Here is a 22,027-nt window from a genome sequence, read left to right as displayed (position 1 = left end):
CAAAAGTGGAAAATAACACTTGATGAAAAAATCATTTCCTCATAAATTAGCATGTATTTGTCCAGATACAATTCACTCAGTCTAACAGAAACTTATCAACATGGTTGTTACGAGCCATTGGAATAAGCAATGCCATAACGAACAACAACTACGCCATAATTTGCGTTCAGCGGTACAAGCATGGACCCGGTACCGGCGTGTTTCCTTCAGCATTGCAGTGTTACTATACTCAAGGAAGTCTGTGTGCGTTCATGAATAGATTACATTTGCTTCTAAAAATGTTCATCTCTCATCTAAGTAATTTTCAAAATTTTCTTTCGTTTCAGAGCACAAGTGTAGTAATGCTTGTCTGTATTGCCCGGTTGGTTGGGTTTTGAATGTTTACTTTTAAAATTAGTACTACCAGTTAGTTATGTTGAAGTGAATTTTTATAGAATATTGTTGGGATATTGATTTTTACCATCTGTTATGTAGTTTTGGAGTTATTTACATGGGTTTGATTTCAAGTTTTAGATTATTTCATTTTCAAGTAAATTTTGTCTTTTTGGAAGCTTGAATTGATTGGGAAGTATTTGACCCTATCAGAGAAATAATAAGTGATAATTAATGTATTTACCTGCCGCGCTATAGATGCGATTTACGCGATTTCAGCTGTCATTGAGACTCTTGCCAATGAGCCTTGCAACCCCAAAGCAGTGGATTCAACACTAATCTCGGTCATTTTAGACTATTTACTACTAAACTCCTTTCAGCGTCACGTCTCAAAGGAGGCTGAACGTGGACTTAAACGGTATTCAGAGCCTCACAACACATAAACAATGGATTCGACATTAATATCGGTTATTTTTCATTATTTTTTAATGTCATACCCTCCCATTCCCCAGCGGGGATTGGCATGTTTCATCTCCATAGTATATTTTTTCCGGGTGCTAAGTCATATGTGTACCAAGTTTCGTTGAAGGCTATTCTGGAACATACCCACATACACCCATACATCATGGTAATTTTTACATTCATTTTCATTCCTTCTCAAACTCCATACTGATTGCGGTAAAGTACAGTATGACTTAACTATCCAGAGTGTCACAGTTCAACTCAGCGAACTCGTAAACGAAGTTATTCAACATTAATATCACAATTCGTCTCGGCGACCACGAAAGCTATGAATTCGACACTATTTTCGATTATTATTACATCCACCCCTAGGAGTGCTAGGTTTACCATACCTCCTCGCAGTTTGGAAGTTTGTGTCCTCATAGTAAGTCATAAGCGTACCAAGTTTGGTTGAAATCTCGCCCGTAGTCCAGAAAAGTATGGATTCAACACTAATATCGATCGTTTTTAAGTCACAATTATATTCCCCTCCCCCTTCCCTACGGCTTCTAAGGGTGTCTTGACCCCAAAGTACTTTTTTGGGATAGTAGGTAATATTTATACTAAGTTTAGTTGGCTCTTTGCTGGAAAATACATACAAACATCCATAATCTCGGTTATATGCAAATTTTCCTTGGTTCACCTCTTCTCACGCCCCTACCGACTGGGGCTGAATTTTGACTTTAAAAAATACGGAGTGTCACTATACACCTCAGCAACCCCGAAAACTATGGATTCGTCACTATTTCCGATTATTTTTATATCTCATTCCCCCTCGCTCCCAAGCCAAAGGATGATGAACTTTGAATTTAACAAATTTCGGAGCGTCATTATTCATCTCAGCCACCCTGAAAATTATGGATTCGACTCTATTATTATTATTATTATTATTATTATTATTTCTCACTCCTTATTCACTCCACCCCAAAGGGGGCTGAAATTGGACTTAAAAATCCGGAGTGTCACTATTCATATCAGCAACCCCGAAAAGTATGGATTAACACAGATTATTTTTATAACTCAGCCTCCTCGCTCGCCGCCATCAAGGGTGCTTGGGGTGTCTTTCTCTCACGAGGTTTGTCTCCTGATACTAAGTCACGAGTGTACCAAGTTAGGTTGTAATAGCTCCAGGGGTTTAGGAGATGTAATACATACATACCCGCATACAATTATATTTATATATATATAGACCTATTGATAGATTACATAGACGCGTTTTTGCTCGTTGGGAACCCCCAGTTGTTCTTAGTTAGGAGTGGGCGATAACTCTTTTCACTCCACTGTTGATATTCTATATTTTTCACAGTTTCTTAAATGTTTTACACGTCTACAAACTTCAAACTGGGCAGGCCTATCAAAATTGGTCCTATGATATGAAAGTACATCTCGACCACGGCATGTTGGATTGCTATTTACAAATAACAGGCATAAAAATGAACCTCTTATAAAGAAATGTACTTTACAAAAAAAGGCGGCGTGTTCCCGTCCTCGTATATGCAGCATTTATTACCGGACTAGCATGATATAGCGTAAGCTGCTGTCGCCTACCGACAATTTGTCCGTCAAGTCGATCCAATGTTGGTGCGGCTTTGCAATTTAAGCAAACTACATAAAATTACTCATAATAACAAAAATACCTATCCGATTTCGTTCAAACTACTTCATAAACCCTTCCAGAAGTAATAAAAACAAATTGTGAAATTTTCAGCGAAATCGGTCAAGTAGTTTTCGAGTTTATTAATCTCAAATATACCAACATCCAATTTTATCTATCTATTTATCTATCTATCTATTTATATATAGATAGATAGATATCTCTTCAAAAGGTGCTATTTTAATTACATACATACATTATCATTATAGACTGTTATGCCTTTCAGCGTTCAGTCTGCAAAACTCTGAGAATTTACTAAACGACGCCACAATCCTCGATTTGCAACTAGTGTTGTGGCCTCATTTAGTTCTATACCTCTGTTCTTTAAATCGTTAGAAACCGAGTCTAACCATCGTCGTCTTGGTCTCCCTCTACTTCTCTTACCCTCCATAACAGAGTCCATTATTCTCCTAGGTAACCTATCCTTCTCCATTCGCCTCACATTACCCCACCACCGAAGCCGGTTTATGCGTACAGCTTCATCCATCGAGTTCATTCCTAAATTAGCCTTTATCTCCTCATTCCGAGCACCCTCCTGCCACTGTTCCCACCTGTTTGTACCAGCAATCATTCTTGCTACTTTCATGTCTGTTACTTCCAACTTATGAATAAGATATCCTGAGTCCACCCAGCTTTCGCTCCCGTAAAGCAAAGTTGGTCTGAAAACAGACCGATGTAAAGATAGTTTCGTCTGGGAGCTGACTTCCTTCTTACAGAATACTGCTGATCGCAACTGCGAGCTCACTGCATTAGCTTTACTACACCTTGATTCAATCTCACTTACTATATTACCATCCTGGGAGAACACACAACCTAAATACTTGAAATTATCGACCTGTTCTAGCTTTGTATCACCAATCTGACATTCAGTTCTGTTGAATTTCTTACCTACTGACATCAATTTAGTCTTCGAGAGGCTAATTTTCATACCATACTCATTGCTCCTATTTTCAAGTTCCAAGATATTAGACTGCAGGCTTTCGGCACAGTCTGCCATTAAGACCAAGTCGTCAGCATAGGCCAAACTGCTTACTAAATTTCCACCTAACTGAATCCCTCCCTGCCATTTTATACCTTTCAGCAGATGGTCCATGTAAACTACGAACAGGAAAGGTGAAAGATTACTGCCTTGTCTAACTCCTGTAAGTACCCTAAACCAAGAACCCATTCTACCATCAATTCTTACTGAAGCCCAATGGTCAACATAAATGCCTTTGATTGATTTTAATAATCTACCTTTAATTCCATAGTCCCCCAGTATGGCGAACATCTTTTCCCTCGGTACCCTGTCATATGCTTTCTCTAGATCTACGAAACATAAACACAACTGCCTAGTCCTCTCGTAGCATTTTTCAATTACCTGGCGCATACTGAAAATCTGATCCTAACAGCCTCTCTGTGGTCTGAAGCCACACTGGTTTTTATCCAACTTCCTCTCAACGACTTATCGCACCCTCCCTTCCAAGATGCCAGTGAATACTTTGCCTGGTATACTAATCAATGAGATACCTCGGTAGTTGTTGCAATCCTTCCTGTTTCCTTGCTTATAGATAGGTGCAATTACTGCTTTTGTCCAAACTGAAGGTACCTTACCAACACTCCGCGCTAATTTTACTACTCTATGAAGCCATTTCATCCCTGCCTTCCCACTATACTTCACCATTTCAGGTCTAATTTCATCTATTCCTGCTGCCTTATGACAATGGAATTTATTTACTATCGTTTCCACTTCCTCAAGCATAATTTCACCAACATCATTTTCCTCCTCCCCTTGAGCTTGGCTGTTTGCAACACCACCATGATGATTTCCTTTTACATTGAGAAGATTTTCAAAATATTCCCTCCACCTCTCCAGTGATTCCCTGGGGTCTATTATGAGTTCACCTGAATTACTCAAAACACTGTTCATTTCCTTTTTCCCTCCCTTCCTAAGATTTTTTATTACTGTCCAGAAAGGTTTCCCTGCTGCTTGACCTAGCCTTTCCAAAAATAAATCCGTGTTTCGTTCACATGCATTAATGTAGTTGAATATTGTCGATTGCCACGAGCAATCCAGACCAGGAAGACGTAATTCCTTAAAATATTTACCAAACCAGATCATAGGCCCGTTTCATTTACCTTTTATTTTACCCTTCTTTCGCTCTTCCCACAACTTTATTAAGGTGGAAGTAGCACCTTTTGAACATACGCTTCTCAATTATTTGTGTAAATCTACAAAGCTGCCAGGGGAGAGGTAAAGTTCTGGAACCACGGGGTATTTTTGTTCCATTTCTGTCCAGATACACTCACTCTAGCAGAAACTTATTAACATGGTTGTGATGAGCCATTAACTGACGGGAATAGGCAATGCCATATCGGCTATCCCTAGCCGGCGTTTACTTCCGGTAGAGTGGCTAGTTCCTCTCCTCTCTTCCTCTAGCCAATAGCACGTAGACTCCCCATGCAAGTGGTTACCACGTCCAATGTTGCTTAACTTTGGAGATCTCACGGGTTTGACTCTCTCAATATGGCTGCACCGTTGGCCCAGCAGTGATTTGGTTAGATTAATTCCTCGTATTCTACCACTGGTCATGGTTAACAATTTTCAGCTTTCCCCAACTTCAACTCCAGTCAAATTTTGTGGTAATTCCTAAAGTATAGGCCATACCTGCTTCCTCCACCTCTCTCTCCCTCCCTCCCTCTCCCCTCTCTCTCTCACACACACACACACACATACACACACACACACACACACACACGTACTATTTTCTTTAACATCTCTTCAACTGGTATGAATGTTCAGAAAACGTAACAATGTAGGAATGTTGCCCTGCAGGATTTATTTAACGTTTCGAAAGCCAGTGTCTCCGACTTGTATTTAGAAATTCCCAAATGCTTCCGACATCAACAAGGATAGAAACTATTGCACCAAACCCCTCCCTTTTTAGATAATATCAGACATATTATGATACGCACAACGGGAGAATTGAGGCGTGGACCTCGACTAGGAAAGGCTAATGACACAGCCCTGAACTGGAAATGTCCCTCATTTCAACGCTGTATAGGATAAGACTACTAACAGCAAAAAACGAATTAAATTCAAATGAGGGTTTATTGAAAATAATAGAAAAATTAAAAAAGAAACAAATAAGAAATGAAGCCAACAATCAAAAGAGATAATACATACACGTTCAATACCCATCCAACTGGAGATCATATCATTGATGTGTGACCACATCTTTTCTTTTCAAAACACCAGGTTGAACTTATTAAGATAACGCACTCAGCTTTTCAACAGTAGTCTCGCTACATAAAACCGTGATGCAATTACAATCCACACGGATTAATTCAATCATTGTTTCAGCGAGCATAATGAAATTCCAAGCCCACGGATCTATTATTATTTCCACATCGTCTCAACAATTACTACACATCGTAATTCCCCACGCAGCGAGAAGCAGGAAACAATAGTAAACAATAGTAAACCCAGAGAAACATAAACAAACACGCAAGATCACATCTTAGCACAGAGAGCAGCATCTCTGGACCAAAAAATTAAAGTTCAAAACCAAAGAGGAGCACAGGCATGCAGACAGCCCGAATGAAAACAAACAACATGGCGGCCTCCAGGTCAACAAACGGCCAGGACGGACACCAAGGCAAAACAAGAATAAACCTACCCACGACAATCATGAGGTCAGAAAAGATTAAAATATTTAATAAACTTATCGATACGTCATCCTTACTCTCCGTTCACACGCCCACACACGCAAACAAACACATACACACTGCCAGCATCGGCAAATGATACAAGCAGTTGCACCAGTAAATAAGTTGAACACCAACTCGTAAAATGTGAATCACCTGATCACAAATATGGGGTCTCACATATGTTAGGGATAGCGTGCACAGCTCAGGCAATTAGCAGCAACATATTAGTGACCTAACGGTCACGCATAAGCCCATCACTTATGCACTCCATACGACCCGAAATGGATCTCCGAGCCGAGACGCAGGGCATACATTCGTACAATGGCAAAGTATTTTACAATGCAGTGCATCAAAATAAATCAATCAGAGACCCAGCCACGAACACAATGCTATCACGTCAACAACAGACACACAACCCATTCTCGCTCTGAGTACAAGGACGCATATCGATCAGCTATGCATGATAGTGAAGAATGTCTTACAAACACCGTAAAAGCACGGTTAAAATAAAGATTAAGGTACCTGCCATATCAGTAATTTAAATAATAAGAAGCAAGGTAGTATGGGTCATGTTTGAGTCTGTTATAAATCCATTTATAACATAAGAACGCCGCTCCAATCTGCGAGGGCTCCATCTTTATATTCAGCACTCATAACAATGCAAAGATTCACTCCAAAGAGATAAGACAAAGGTCTCGCCGAAAAAACGATCCTCCGTGCACGCGACCGAGGGAGTTGCCCTCTAGGGTACAATCATGGAAATACATAAGTCAATTGAGGTGAGGATAACACAAGTTCTTTTCAATATAGAAAACATCAATTTAATGAACATGCCATATTAGCATGTTTCACTACTCTGTTGGAAACAGAAGTACAAAAACGAACCTACTACGACACTGAGGTCGGAGGTCGAGGAAAGAGCTTCAGACGAATTCGAAATATTAAATTATTTAATACTAGCAAGATACCCGTGCTTCGCTACGGTATTATAATGAAATTTATAATTGAATGCTTAACGTTTTATGTATAATCCGTCGAAATTCGCGATCTAACTCGTTTTCTGAGAGATTACGGCAAAGTTCCTCCCATTTTTTACTCTTTCTTTCCGTCAATCGAATTCGTACTTCCTGTGCTAGGTCCAGGTATTCCACCCGGCCAGTTAGATCCCTAAATCTTTGCCATCTTTTCCTATAAGCATTTTGATATGGATCAAATCCTTGCGGAGATCCGGCGCGGTGTCGTCCTGGGTGCCTTGGCGGTACTGAACCCGCGGCCGGACTGCAATCATAGTCATTGCCCGGTCAGGACCCGTTTCCAGCGCGGTCCGCACATTTTGAGGACGTCCAGAATATTATTATTACTATTATTATTATTATTATTATTATTATTATTATTATTATTAATTGATGGTCTGGAACCCACAGCAAGATGCAAGACCGCTACTTGGCGGTAAATTACATCCTCTGCTATTGTCATTGCTGACAATGTGACCAGCACCATCGTCACGCGTAGGCAAGTGCGCGAGATTTCTGGCGACACGAATGATATACTTCCGTGAATTATTGACCTTATTATAGAGGTGAACAATTGCACGGTCAATATCATTCATATCGTTTATTTCAAATGAGTTAAAATTTTTATTTATATGCCAGGAGAATTTACTGTAATCTAACTTTATGTACTCCAAAGGAAGAGTTGGTTCTTAAAAACGAACCCAGGAAAGATTAAAAATGATCATTTTATGATCAGAATAAGTATATTAAAACAGTAAAATCAATTGGTCTCAACTCCTTTTCCACCCCACTGTCGTTACGTTGATTTACCCCCCCCCACCCCAAAGGAGACGTGTTTCCTTACGTTTAAAGGAGATTCCAAATACCAATGTTCACGTCTGTTACCTTCAGTTCTGAGATACAGTATAAGTATCCCCATAAAAAGAATTCACTTTATTCACTTCCTTTCACACTCCCCCCTTAAGTGAGTTTCCCGATAAACATACTTGTCTCTTTAATACTAAAGGATCTTCTACATACCAATTATCACGACTCTAACATCTTCAGTTTTTGAGATATGTGTCCACATACAAAGAATTCAACTCCTCTTCACCCCCGCCCCCCGAAATGATTTCGCGCCAAAACGCTTATTTTTCTTTGTTTTTAAAGGAGATCCAAATATCAATTTTTACGTCTGTAACAACTTTAGTTTTTATTAGATGTAAGTATCCTCATACACTTAATTCAATTAATTTTTCAATCTTTCACCTCCCCTCCCTATTGATTGGATTTTCGGAGAATACGTGTTTGTTTAATTTTAAAGCAGATTCCAAATACCAATTTTCACGTCGGCATAATCTTTAGTTTTGGGATAATAGTATCCTTATATATTTCAAGTAATTTTTCAATTTCCCTCCTCCCTTTAGGTGGATTTCCGAAAAGAAAAATTACGTATTCCTTTGATTTTAAAGGAAATTCCAAATACCAAATCTCACGTCTGTAACATCTTCAGCTTTTGAAACATCAGTATCCTAATTAAAAGAATTCAACTCCATTTTCAGTCTGTTTTACCCCTCCACCCAAGTGGTTTTTCAGAAAACAAAAATACATGTTTCTTTATTTTCAATACAGATAAAAACTATTTTTCACCTCGGTAACATTTTACGTTTTTGAGATATATTGTAAAAATGCTCATTTTAAAATTTTACCCCCTTTTTACTTCCCCTTAAGTGGAGTTTCCAAAAAAAAAACCCACCTATGTTTCTTTACCTTTACAGGATATTCCAAATACAATTTTTACGTCTGTAACATTTTACGTTTCTGAGATATAATGTAGATATAGTCTTTCTAAAAATTCACCCCAATTTGTCACTCCTGTTTAACCTCAAATTAATTAGATTTTCCAAAAACAAAAAATACGTGTTTCCTTAATTTCAAAGGAGATCCCAAATACCAATTTTCAGATCTATAATATCTTCTGTTTCTGAGATACAAGTATCCTCATTTAAGGCATTCAACCACTTTTCACCCCTTTTCACCCCTCCTATTGGGATTTTCCGAAAACAAAATAATATGTGTTTATTTTTAAAAGGGATTCTGAATACCATTTTTTTCATTTGTACACTTTAAAAGTTTTGATATATATATATACACTCATTTTAAATATTCACTCCATTTTCAACCCCCCATTAATTGGATTTTCCAAAACAAAAAATATGTTTATTTTTAAAGGAGATCCCAAATACCAATTTTCAGGTCCGTAATATCTTCAGTTTCTGAGGTATAAGTATCCTCATTTAAGGCATTCAACCCCATTTTTCACCCTTTACCACCCTTCCTATTAGGATTTTCCGAAAACAAAAAATTCATGTTTCTTTATTTTTAAAGGAGATACTAAAATCCAATTTTTACATCTATAAACTTTAAAAATTTTGAGATATAGATACACTCATTTTAAAAATTCACCCCCTTTTAACCCCCTATTAATTGGATTTTCCAAAGACAGAAAATACATGTTTCTTTATTTTGAAAGGAGATCCCAAACACCAATTTTCAGGTCTGTAATATCTTCAGTTTCTGAGATATAAGTATCCTCATTAAAAGCTTTTCCACCCCTTTTCACCCCTCCTATTGGGATTTTCCAAAAACAAAAAATACGCCTTCCTTTATTTTTTTTTGCTAGGGGCTTTACGTCGCGCCGACACAGATAGGTCTTATGGCGACGATGGGATAGGAAAGGCCTAGGAGTTGGAAGGAAGCGGCCGTGGCCTTAATGAAGGTACAGCCCCAGCATTTGCCTGGTGTGAAAATGGGAAACCACGGAAAACCATTTTCAAGGCTGCCGATAGTGGGATTCGAACCTACTATCTCCCGGATGCAAGCTCACAGCCGCGCGCCTCTACGCGCACGGCCAACTCGCCCGGTTTCTTTATTTTTAATGTACATTCTAAATACCAGCTTTTACATCTGTAAACTTTAAAAGTTTTGAGATATAGATACACTCATTTACCCCCCCCCCCCCCCCTTTTCACCCTCCCATTAATTGGATTTCCCAACAACAACAACAAAATACGTGTTTCTTTATTTTTAAAAGCGATCAAAAGTACCAATTTTCTGGTCTGTAATATCTTCAGTTTCTGAGATATAAGTACCGGTATCCTGATTAAAGGCATTCAACCCGTATTTCACCCTTTTTCACCCCTCCTATTGGGATTTTCCGGAAACAAAAAATATGTGTTTCCTCATTTTTAAAGAAGATTCGAAATACCATTTTTTTATATCTGTAAACTTTTAAAGTTTTGAGATACAGATACACTCATTTTAAAATTTCATCCCCCTTTTCACCCTCTTAGCAACGGAATATCTAAAAATCCTCTCTTAGCGAGCACCTACATCTTAATATGAATGTATCCCCAAAATTTCATTTCTTTATATTCAGTAGTTTTGGCTCGGCGATGATGAATCAGTCAGTCAGTCAGGACAAGTTATTTTATATATATATAGAAGATTATTGACACACTACACTTTGTACTGTGTTCCTATCTATCTGTTGTTGTATACTCAAAGAGCATGATCGAAGGTTATTTATGAGGTTACAGGGAAACCGCAAATATCTGACGATAGGTCCCGAGTACGTCTCATTATGGCTCTCAATAAACAGAAGAATCCCTCACGTCTAAAGTGCACTACTACCTTCAGATATCGGAACATTAGGAATAAGTCGTAGTACGTGTCTAAATTTCGCAGGGCATGTTTAAATGAAAACCCTCAGATATGCAGACGATATTGTTATTTTATTTCAGAGAGCAGAAGATCTGGAGAAATTGCTGAATATTATGGTCGGAGTTTTGGGGGAAGGTGTACAAGAAAAGACAAGACAGGTCCAAAACAAAAGTAATGGAATGAAGTCAAGTAATGCAGGAAATATTAGATTAGGAATTGAAGACTTAAAGTAGATGAATATTACGACTTGGGTGGTAAAATAACTGACGATAGCAGAAGTAAGGAGGACATGAAATGCAGACTAGCACCAGCAAGGAAAGCCTTTCTAAAGAAAAGACATTTTCTCACTTAAACTTTGATATAGGAATTAGGAAGGTGTTTTTGAAGACTTTCGTCTGGAGCCAGGCATTGTATGGAAGTAAAACAGACGATAACTAGCTCAGAAAGAAAGAGAATAGAAGCTTTTGAAAATGTGGTATTACAGGAGAAGCTGAAGGTGAGATAGATAGATCGAATCACTAATGATGAAATACTGAATCGAATTGGTGAGAGGAGATCGATTTGGCTAAATTTGTCGAGAAGAAGAGATAGAATGATACGACACATCTTGACGCACCCAGGACTTGTTCAATTGGTATTCATAATGGTAATAGTACTGCATAATAAATACGTAGTACAGTCCTTAAGTTCTGAAACTGACCGCATGATGGCGCTGTGGTGCACTATAGCGCACAGGTGGCGCCGTGGTATGGTACCATGTCAGTTAGTCTCTCGTCCCTGCAAGAGACAGTTGAGTGCATGCAATGGAAGCAGATGTACGGTCTTTGTTGTGACGTTGATTTGAATGCGCCAGTTGGAGCTTGACATGTCACAGTTTGAGCAACGGGCAAACATCAAGTTCTGCCAGAAATTATTCAAACCCGCTGCCGAAACGTTTGAAATTATCCAGCAGGTTTACGGTGAGGACGCATTAAGTCACAATGTTGTGTTTAGGTGGCACCGACGTTTTGTGCAAGGACGAGACAGTTTGGAAGATGATGTGCGTACTGGTCGGCCACAAACAATTCGAACAGAACACAAGATCCAAGAATTTGCAACGTTGGTGCGTGCTAACCGCTCCCAATCGGTAGACGATCTCGCAGAAGCAATAGGGGTCAAGCATGGTACTTGCCATAAAATTCTAACGGATGAACTCAACATGTCTCGTGTTACTCAGCACAGTGTGCTACCAAAACTCTCGCAAGACCAATGTGATGATCGCATGACGATTTGTGGTGACCTCATCAGTAGTGCTAACGATGATCCGACGTTTCTCAACTGGATAATAACTGGAGACGAAACATGGTGTTTACTTTCAGCGGTGCTTCCAACAACTATACCAACATTCGCCAACGTGCATAACGGCCAACGGCGACTATTTTGAGAGTGGATGTCGTTCTGTTTAAGTGGTTAACGGCCAACGGCGACTATTTCGAGGGTGGATGTGGTTCAGTATAGGTGTTCGCAGTGTAATGTGGCATCGTGTGCAACATACAGAGTCGTGAGGGTTCCTATCCTCCAGGCGCCAAGTTTCAGAACTTAATAACCGTACTACGTTTTTCCTGTCGGACTGAGTGGCTGAGATGGTAGATCACAGTCCTTCAGAACCCAAGCTGAAGGATTCGATCCCAGCTCTGTCCGATGGTATTCGAGGTTGTTCAGTTACGCCAGCCTCGTGTCGGTAGCTATACCGGCACTTAAAATAACTCCTCTGGGGTAAAATTCCGGCACCTTGGTGTCTCCGAAAACCGTAAACATAATTAGTGGAATGCCAAATAATAATAATAATATAATAAACAAGAATTTCCCTCTCAACATTTTTCATTTAAGACAGAAACCCATTAATGAAGGCATCACCGCCTAAATCGTGGTTACTGCAAGCGTTTGCATGTGAGTGCACAATAATATTAACCACAACTACGACTTATATTGTAGAGAAAATTATGAACACTTAATTAGCGAAATTGCAGGACGTTGTATTTATACTACTGTACAAAAGATAAGGAAATTATAATGTAAGGGGAAAATAACAAAATAGTTGTATGAATTAAAGTTAAATTGTAGTTACCTACAATACATTGTGGTGGTACTTAAATGTAAATCACTTCAACGGGATTTTCTTTGTTGAGTTCAGTAACGATTTAATCCAATATAAATTATAACAAATTCTAATAATTTATGAGACGTAGAAATTTAAAGTTGGGAACTTTAGATCAGACGTAAATTTCTGTGATAGGCAATGTTAGAATAAGGAAAATAATGATCAACTGACACATGACAATTGTTCTTCTTGGCCATTTTCCCAATTTATTGGTGTGTACACTTGATGTAGATATGGCGCAGCTTTACGTCCGGATACCCTTCCTGACACCAGCCGGTTACATTCAACCATTACATGTTTCTACAGTGGTGACAACGACCATAGTAGCAATTTCGAAGGTGATCTTCTGCTGTTTCCAATTTTCATACCACGCAAATGCCAGGGCTGTGTCTTCTTCCCAGTCCTGCCGTCCGCTTTCCTATCCCATCGTAGCCAAAAATCTGTCCGGGTTAGTGCGTCTTCAAAACGCCTGCATACATCTGGTAGTTAGCACTGCCCAGATCCTCGGCTGATGTTCCGTACAGAGGACCGTGGATTCTATTTCCAGCTGGTTCGGGGATTTCCTCTGCATATGGCTAATTCCTCTGACTCCTGGGCTGGGTGTTTGTATTCGTCTTAGTACATTTCTCTTCATTTAAAAACAGCACACCACACTACCAACCACCAAAGAAACGTGGAATAGTGAATACATCCCTCCTCAAAAAGTTGGCGTCAGAAAGGGCATCCGGCCGTATAAGTGAGCCAAATCTTCGTAAAGCGCTGACCTTAGTAAATTGGGAAAAGGGCCACTAAGAATAAGAATAAGAAGACCTGGTTGCAGTGAGGTGTGTTTTGTGTACATGATGAGTACAAACGCAGCTAATCCCCGAGCCAGAGGAAATGTAGTTTCTAAAATCAAAGGTCCGGCTGGGAATCGAAATCGGGATCTTCTGAACCGAAGACAGCTGTGCTAATTCGGCTCGTCTTCACCACACTGTCATCGTAATCGAACCTGTAAATTTCATTCCTTTCCCCAGCGAATTCTGCTTCGAGATCAAAGTTGAGAAGGATAAGCAACACAACTGCATATCCATCTCTCCGAGCCAAACGACTGTCGAATCTCATTGATCGAAAGTATAGGCCTATGCAGCACTAACAGAAATGTATTGCGATATCTTCACTCTCAGCTATGTACAATAGTCGCTTAAGTGCGGCCAGTATCCAGTATTCGGGAGATAGTAGGTTCGAACCCCACTGTCGGCAGCCCTGAAGATGGTTTTCCGTGGTTTCCCATTTTCACACCAGGCAAATGCTGGGGCTGTACCTTAATTAAGGCCACGGCCGCTTCCTTCCCACTCCTAGCCCTTCCCTGTCCCATCATTGCCATAAAGACCTATCTGTGTCGGTGTGACGAAAGCAACTAGCAAAAAAGTAAGTCTATAATGTCCGGTAGAATTGGATGTCTTATACTACAGAATCTCTTATCATTATGCATACTGGAGACGAAATACAATTTCACAATTTTACACTTGTATCTTGGACTAGGTACAGAAGCAAATAAATTCGTACGAACAAATGGAAACATGCAATGACCATTAATGATCGGTATATTCAGTACATGACCATTGCAGGATAGCATGCAGTTCATAAGAACATGTCTGAATGCGTATATATGGCTTCATTTTAAATAGATATTGTAGAATTTAAGAAATTCGAAGTTGATGGCGAATGCTGACGGTATAATAAAAGGTCCAGCGACCATTAATTTACTACAAAGCACATAGTTCAGTGGTACTGCTTGCACCTTCCCATCCCAGAACCTGTGGTTTTATTACCGGTACTGTGGTAATACATACGTATCTTGCAGTACTTAAACCTCTTAAGAATGTTATGTGAAATATTCCAGCCGTATGCTATACGCGGACGATTTCATAGTGTTTAAAGCCATTTAAAGTATAAATTACTGTAAAAAGCTTCAGCTAGACTTGAAAAGTGTATTGGAGTGAGCGACTGAAAATGAACTGTACTTAAATGCAGAAAAATGTGTATCGATGTCGTTCATCAGAAGGAAAACTCCCGTCCACTACACTTACAAGCTACGTTACAGTGATTTACGATGGTTTGCGAGATTAAAGACCTCGGGGTTTTATTCGACCACGAGCTTACTTTAAATGTGCATGTACTGAACGTGGTAGCTGAGTCATACAAGACCCCAGGATTCATTATCAGGAATATAAAACCCTTCAACAACACACAAACTTGCATTCATCTGTTCATTACCACAGAAAGATCAAAAATAGAATATGCCAGCATTGTTTGGAGCCCTAGGTGTCATTCATATGTCTATAAGATTGAAAAAATCCAATTTTAAAAAATATGCTTACAATATAAAAAACTGGCTGCTATCCCCGTATGGTACCTTATAGTGATATGCTTTTAAATTTCGGAGTGGAGAGTTCAGAAATTTGCAGACGGAAGGATACAGTAAAATTTATTTTCAAAATTGTAAACTATGCCACTGATAATCCTGAATTACTGTCTCCATTAAATTTCTAAGTAAATCGCTTGAATTCAAGATATAACATAACATTTTAAAATGAAAAAATCTGGACGTGTGTCCATGAAAACTTGCTTGTGAACAGACTCTGTAGTATCTTCAACAGTGCCATTCGGAAAAATAACGGCCTTGACTTCAATCTGCCAATGCGCGAGTTCCTAACTGAACTTCAGTACGCCATTGTTTGAAATCATAATAAAAGGGGAAATTGTAAGGTGATGTTCTCTAATATTATGTGCTTTCTAACCATATTAATATAAGGTTTTTGGATAAATACTTTGATATTTTATATTAATATTATAGGTGATTAGATAAAATTGTAGAATATAGTTTAGATATAAGTACCGCTATGCTAATTGTAGTTTATGTGAAGTAGTTGCCACTGTAATTTGTACACTATGTCCTGTAGTGTGAAATAAATAAATAAATAAATAAATAAATAAATAAATAAATAAATAAATAAATAAATAAATAAATAAATAAATAAATAAATAAATAAATAAATAAATAAATAAATAAATAAATAAATAAATAAATAAATAAATAAATAAATAAATAAATGTCTTCACTATCTCTCCACTGAAACTGAAATCATACAAACAAATCAAAATAAGTAATGACCATTAATGAATGGTATTTTATGAAGTGTAGTGATTTGTGTCATTAGCTGCCACTTCAGGCTCCTCCACGATATTTGGAAAGTGGTACGAGGACTGGAATGGGGTCCTCTCAGTCTCGGCAGGCCAGTGAGTAGACCTCAGCAATCCTCGAAGTAGTTTTCCGTGGTTCCCCACTTCTCCGGGAAAATGCCGGGATGGTACCTAAATTAAGGCCACGGCCGATTTCTTCCCTCTTTCCTGTCTATCCCTTCCAATCTCTCCATCCCCCCCACAACGCCCCTGTTGAGCATAGCAAGTGAGGGAGCCTGGGCGAGGTACTGGTCCTCCTCCTAAGTTGTATTCCAAAGTCTCACGTTCCAGGACACTGCTCTTGTAGCGGTAGAGGTGGCATCCCTCGCTGAGTCCGAGGTAAAACCCAACCCTGGAGGGTAAACGGATTAAGAATGAAAGAAGGAAAGAAAGGAAGGAAGAATAACATGATGTTCTGTTACTCCGTAGTAATTAGCACGTGTCGAACAGCGTAGTGGTAGCACGTGCCGAAAGACCGCGGTTGAGATACTGGCCGTCCTCTATCTTATATCCTGTCTGTTAGTAATTTCGATTTTCTAATATTTCACTATTTCCAGTCTAAGGTTTCCTGCTCGCATTGGTAGGTTCCGGAAATGTTCTTACACAGGAGTTCCTTTACGCGGCGATAAATTTAGCGGTACGAGGCTGTCATATTTCACCACCTTCAAATACCACAGGACAGAGCTGGGATCGGACCTGCCAACTTCGACCCAGAAAACAAATCCCCTAGCATCTATCTGATCCACTCAACCCAGTGTTCCAACTTCCACTGGCGTCCATTACTTCTTTAATCCGGCGAGGCATAGAAGTTACCAGGCTCCGGAAATGTTTCAGAGATGGTCTGTTGTTCACTGAATAGGCTGTAGCAGTTTGACCGCATGCGATGTTTCTTTTCGTCCTATACTGGCCAGCATGATTCAGTCTGGAGCTCGAGTGGGACAGTCGGTAAGTTCGGCGTTAAGCAAAGCAAACCTGAAACATACCAATAAATTGTGTAACTGGACAAATGTCTTGCTGAAACCAGGTCAGACCGTCGGGATAGCGGATTCTCACATGCGGAACAATATAATTCTGCTTGATATGCAAATATTGATTCGTGGTGGGATGGCTTTAAATGCCATGAAGTATTCCTGCCCACGCAACAACTAACAAACCCCCCAACGGAATATACAGTAGTAGTTAAATCATCGCATGCACGTTGCCTCACACACGCTGTAGTTTGGACAGTGTCGTGTTCCACGTACCGGTCGGTCATTTACTGAGTTAAACGAGGATTCGTTTGGAAAGAACACGTGACTGTAATCCCGGTCTTCGTTCACGTATTGTTGCTGTTACCGGAGAGAACCTTTTTTGTAACAGCCTTATTGGAATTGACAAGGGAAGCTTTCGGACATCCCGACACCAATTGACACGAAACTTTCTAGGGTGAATAAGTTGGAGACCAAAATAATTGGTGTGTGAAGCGCGAAATTGATCAAAGATTCGAAATCAGCAATGGAAGGTTTATGAAAGCAGGGCATTCGACTGTAATGTCCGCAGTCATAACATGCCAAACACAGAGTCACTGAGGCTCCTGATACCATTTATGATGCGATCCAGCCAGTGACTGTTGCTTCAGCAATCTGATTCAGGGCATGGGGCTGTTCCTTTGCTATCGAATACTGTATATAGAATATGTTCATACAATTGTGTGCACATGCAGTAGATCAACAGGTGCATTGCGCAAGAGTTGTATAAGCTACGTACTAAAGCAAAATGTCCTTGGCGGCGTTGTCGTGTGGGAAGGACTGACATTGTGGTAGGACAACCTATCGAACTATATCCAACACACACCGATGCAACCACTTCCAGTTCGTATAAATCATCACCCCCTCCCCACCATTGTAAAACGGAAATGTATCCACTAACACTTTACTGAAATAAACAATGCGAAGTACTTATGACAGTGTCAATATTGCATTTCAACATCCTGGAGATTTTCTGTCCTTATTCGTCTGAAGACTGATTTCACTCTCTCTATTCTAGGCTTAGAGATACTTAGTTCGCTAAAGATCAGACAGTGGTCTGTATCAGCAAAAACTCCCCGGAATACTCCCACATTCCTAACAGACGTTCTGAATTCAAAGTCGGTTATGATGTAGTCTGTTATGGATGTGGTGCGATATGTGAATAGCGATATGCTTGAATAATTTATTCGTAACTGCTAATCTCATAACGGCTCATAAGTCTAGTAACGCTTCCCATTCCTATTAGCTTCCATATCATACCCAAATTTACCAATCATCTTCTTCAGTTCTTATTCCAACTCTCGCATTGAAATCACCCATTAGCACTATCCTATCCTTGCTATTGTAGATAGGCGTGATATCCGGCACCTTTCTGAATGGTTAGAGAGCTCGCCTTTAGTTAATGAGGTCCCGGGTTCGATTCTCGGCCGGATCGTAGATTGTAACTTGAACTGGTTAATTCCGATGGCTCGGGGGCTGGGTGTGTGTTCCGTCTTCATCATTAGAAATTGTTTTATGTAGGGCCTCAACCCCACAGACATGCAGGTCGCCTATAGGCCGTCTACTAGTAAAATACCTGCACCAGGCCACTCCGGACGTGATGAGTGAGAAGTTCCACAGTAAGACAGTAAGCAGGTTTACGATATAGAAAGAGAATGGGTGGCATACAGGGATGCTGTAGTAGAAACACCAAGGGAATGCCTAGGAACAACTATGAGTATAAAGAAAGGAATAAGCAAACATCTTGGTGGAATGATAAAGGCTATCTCAAGTGGCGGGGAAACCTTTATGGATAGTAATAATTTTAGAAAGGGGGGAGGGAATGAAATGAATAACGTTTACGGTAAATCAAGTTAACTCATAATAGATCCCGAAGAATCACTGGACATGCGCAAGAAATATTTTGAATAGCTTCTCAACGTAAAAGGAAATATTTATGGAGACGTCGCGAGCAACCGAGCTCGTGTGGAGGAGGACAATGATGCTGGTTTCAATTATGCTTGAGGATGTGGAAGGGAAAACAGCAGGAACAGATGAAATTAGTGCTGAAATAGTCAAATATAGTGGGAAGGCAGGGATGAAATGGCTTCACAGGGTAATAAGATTAGCATGGAATGTTAGTAATGTGCCTTCTGATGAACTAAAGCAGTAATTGCATGCAGTTATCTATATGCAAGGGAACAGGAAGGATTCCAACCACTATCGAGGTATTTCATTGAACAGTATACCAGGCAAGGTGTTCACTGGCATTTTGGAATGGGTGGTGCGATCAGTGGTTGAAAGTAAGTTGGATTAAAATCGGTGTGGTTGCTTCTTGCTTGTTGTTTAAAGCGGCCTAACATCTAGGTCATTGGCCCGAGTGTGGTTTCAGACCACTTAGAGACTGTCAGGACCAGATTTTCAGTACGCATCAGATAACTGAAAAATGCAACGAGAGGAATAGACAGTTATGTTTATATTCGGTAAAACTTAGAACTCTAAAGTAGGTGCAATTTCTATGATATTAAAATTAGACTTTCCAAGACCAAAGTGATTTCAGTAAGTAAGAAACCTAAGAGAACTGAATGTCAGGTTGGAAATACAAAGCTGGAACAGGTAGATAATTTCAAGTACGAAGGTTGGAACCTTAATAGTGGCAACTCTGCTGTAGGGACGAACCTAATATCTCACTGATAGCACATGATAGTTACATATCTACCTTGCTTCAGAGCACGTGGACTGTCCCTTCCCACATCACGCGCAAGCGAACTGGTGAGAGAAAAAGAGCCTCGTGTTAGCTGATGGTCTAAGGCAGTGCTGTCACGATGTTTTCGAAACAGGAACAACAGAGTTGGATAAAGGTTGAATTTGCCAGATGTCGTACAGCACGACAGTGCCATCAAGGTCTTCAAGAGGCTTGCGGTGGATCTGCATTGACTTACAGAATAGTGGAATGGTGGGTAAACGCCTTCAACGAGGGACGCCAAAATGTGGCAGACATGCGTCGGCCAGGTCATCCTGGTGTCAGTGAAGAAGTGCCGCGGTACTAGACACTGATCGACGCCATACGATTCGTGAGCTGGCCTGAGACACCGGATTATCGCATACGACTCTGCTTCACATTCTGAAGGAACGCATGGGCATATGAAAAATTGCATCACGTTGGGTTACGAGTGGTTTGATGCAAATGCAGATATGTTTAAGATACGACGCTGCTCGTAACCACTTGGAGCGCTATGAGAGCGAAGAACTTTCTTATGTCGTATCATTACGCTGTATGAGACATGGGCAATATCGTACGAGCCCCAACCGAAACGCCAATCGAATGAATGGCGTCATTAGAGGTCACTAAGAAGATCGGAAGTTCTTCAGAAGCCTAGTGGCGTCTCCGAAAACCGTAAAAGTAGTTAGTGGGACGTAAAGCAAAATAACATTATTATTAATCCTAGCAATGTGAAAGTGTACGACTGTGATGGTGTTATTCTAACGCATTACGTTCCTCCACAGCAGACCGTCAGTATGCAGAATTACAGTTTCTTTTTGGAACATAACCTGCGACCAGCTTTGAGAAAGAAGCGGCGAAACTTTCTGCAGAACTCACCCATCATTTTGCACGACTACGCTCGGCCGCATACAGAGCAAGCTGTGGCTGATTTGTTCAGTCGATGGGGCAGGGAATTGCTGTACCATCCACCATGCTCTCCCGACTTAAGCCCTTGTGACTTTGACTTGATTCCTAAGATGAAGAACCACCTGGTGGCATTCGCTTCGGAACTGTTCCAGAGATTCGTCAGGCAGTAGACCGCTCCATTTGAACTATCAAAAGAACAGGCGCTGCAAAAGGAATACTCCGACTTCCGCATCGCTGGCAACGGGTTGTACACAATGCTACTCTGAAGGACAGTAAAACTTGGTAATATGTAACTCATTTGTATCAGTTTTAATTAAATAGTTGTCACTATTTAAGTTCCAACCCTCGTACTTATGATGTGTATTCTCCATGGATGATAGTGTAGTAAGTGAGATTGAATCACGGTGCAGCAAAGCCAATGCAGTGAGTTAATAGTTGCCACCAACAGTATTCTGTAAGTAGGAAGTCAGTATCGGACTAAATTATGTTTACTTCGGTCTGTTTTCAGACCAACCTTGGTTTGCAGGAGTGAAAGATGGGTGGACTGAGGGTATCTTATGCATGCGCTAGAAGTAACAGATATGCATGTAGCGAGAATGATGGCTGGTACAAACAGAAGGGAGCAATGGTAGAAGGTTACACCAAATGAGGAGATAAAGTCTAGGTTAGGAACGAAGTCGATTGATAAAGCTGTAGGCATAAACCGGCTTCGGTGGTGGGATCATGCCAGGTGAATGGAGGAGGATAGGTTAACGATGAGAATAATAGACTCGGTCATGGAAGGTAAGAAAAGTAGAAGGAGACCAAGAAGTCGATGGTTAGACTCAGTTTCTAATGATTTATATATGAGAGATATAGTACTAAACGTGGTCACAGAGGTGGTTCAAATAGAGGATTGTGTCGGCGCTTAGTACATTAACAGAAGCTTTCAGACTGAACGCTGAAAGGCATAGCAGTTTATAATGAAGAAGTATACTGTGTATGTATGTATGTATGTATGTATGTATATACGCAAAACCACGAGGCCCATCACTAGATGGGATGTTGGTCTTGACAGTACCATGAGGACCAGAGCATAAGAGGTTGTACGAGATGTTACGGCCTTAATTACTG

Source organism: Anabrus simplex, chromosome 2 (assembly GCF_040414725.1).
Source record: "Anabrus simplex isolate iqAnaSimp1 chromosome 2, ASM4041472v1, whole genome shotgun sequence".
NCBI classification, from domain to species: Eukaryota; Metazoa; Arthropoda; class Insecta; order Orthoptera; family Tettigoniidae; genus Anabrus; species Anabrus simplex.
This window is presented reverse-complemented; position numbering follows the sequence as displayed.